Genomic DNA, 1727 nt, shown 5'->3' with positions numbered 1-1727 from the left:
TTGGTTCAGAGTTCAGCTCTGCAGGAAAAGTAAAAACACAAAGAAAACTCCTGCCTCCTGCTGCAGCCAGCAGATTAGATTCATACAAGATCCAAGAGAACAAAACACAACAAACAAACAAACAAACAGAGGCTCGTCTGACACTCCACACTTTTTGTTGTGATGATTTTTATCATCTATAAAGAGACAATTAATCAACTTAAAGTGGAAATGGTCCAAATTTGGTCCAGGCTCGTTGTTTCTGCCAGTTTTGGAATAAAAGTAAAAGAATAAATTATAAACAACCGTCAGTCACGAGTTTTTGTTTTCTGGTAAGGTGACATTTTGTCTCCACAGTGGAGTTTCAGCTGAAGAACCGTGTTGGTTGGTTGTTTCTGAATCAGAGGAGAAGAAAGCTGCAGGTTTTTACCACAGAAGAAGAAAAGGAAGACATGAGGAGGAGGAGAGCAGCACCTCGCCTCTGGGCGCTTTCACCATCCTCCATCTTAACCCCGGCGTGCATGCTGCAGCGCACGTTTGTTGTGTTTCAGCTGCTCTCGGGTCAGGGTTAAACTCTGCAGCGAGCGTGAGTCTGTGTGTGAGCAATCGGACAAATGGATTTTCTCAGAATAGAAAGACAGAAAACATGGACAGACGATGGACAGATGAGAGGATAAAAGATGTTTTTTTGCTCTGCACAGCTTATGCAACACATCAAAAGAAACTCAGAGGTAGTTAGAAAGAAACTAAAGCTCCAGAAATCCATCAGAAATCAGAGAGATGAAGCTGAAAACGCCTGAGAATCCAGGATCACAGCCGGGGCTGAATTCAGCTCCAAGAAATGGACAGAACATCCAGAACAACACGACTTCCTCTGGCGTTTGTCACGGTAACAAACTGCTTCAAAGTTCAGTAAAAATGTAAAGAATCTGCCTGTAAATGTCAGTCAGCAGCACATTAACCCTGAGGCAGCAGGAGGACAAATTAGAAAAGACAAAATGATGCCAGAGTGATTTTTAATGACTCATAAATTTAAAAAAGCAGAACTAATTCTCTAATTTATGAGCAGCGCAGCGTTTCCACAGTCTCATCTACAGTTTAGTTCCAGCTCATTAAAGAACCAGTCATTCCACCTTAAGAGTCCACTGCATCAACCAGCCAGACTCTCACAGAGGCAACATACCACCTTAAATTACAATGACTGCTGCCATGAAGTCAGAGTCCAGATGGGATTGTTACTGAATTCAATTAAAGAAAAATTACAATTGGCTTTAATTGGTCATAATTTGATTAAGGTGGATTGTAGATAAAACCATCAGTGAGAGACACGCTGAGTTATAGAAGACAGAAATACCTGCAGTTGGACGGAGACACTGAAGATGAAGACAAAAGACGGTGGAAACGAGAAGTTTGTTTAAAAATGTTGTAAAGTTAAAGACCTGTTAAAGATCTACAACCTCAGTTCAGTCATTAAAGTCCAACTTTCTGTGACCCGATTCTGAGCTGTAGAGCTCCATCAGGACCGGGTTTAGAGCTCCATCAGGACCGGGTTTAGAGCTCCTAACAGGACCGGGTTTAGAGCTCCTAACAGGACCGGGTTTAGAGCTCCATCATGATCGGGTTTAGAGCTCCAACAGGACCGGGTTTAGAGCTCCGTCAGGATCGGGTTTAGAGCTCCAACAGGACCGGGTTTAGAGCTCCAACAGGACCGGGTTTAGAGCTCCAACAGGACCGGGTTTAGAGCTCCA

The 1727-nt window shown here is 43.2% G+C and overlaps 1 protein-coding gene across 9 annotated transcripts in view; it reads left to right on the top strand.

The window, feature by feature from the left end:
* The window catches only part of LOC108228227 (receptor-type tyrosine-protein phosphatase mu), a gene marked incomplete at its 3' end in the record, with an annotated part of 63738 nt that overhangs the window by 35384 nt on the left and 26627 nt on the right, over positions 1–1727 (top strand).

The sequence above is a fragment of the Kryptolebias marmoratus genome, linkage group LG21 (assembly GCF_001649575.2).
Source record: "Kryptolebias marmoratus isolate JLee-2015 linkage group LG21, ASM164957v2, whole genome shotgun sequence".
NCBI lineage: Eukaryota > Metazoa > Chordata > Actinopteri > Cyprinodontiformes > Rivulidae > Kryptolebias > Kryptolebias marmoratus.
The sequence above is the reverse complement of the archived record's forward strand: the minus strand, read 5'-3'. Positions and strand labels throughout refer to the sequence as shown.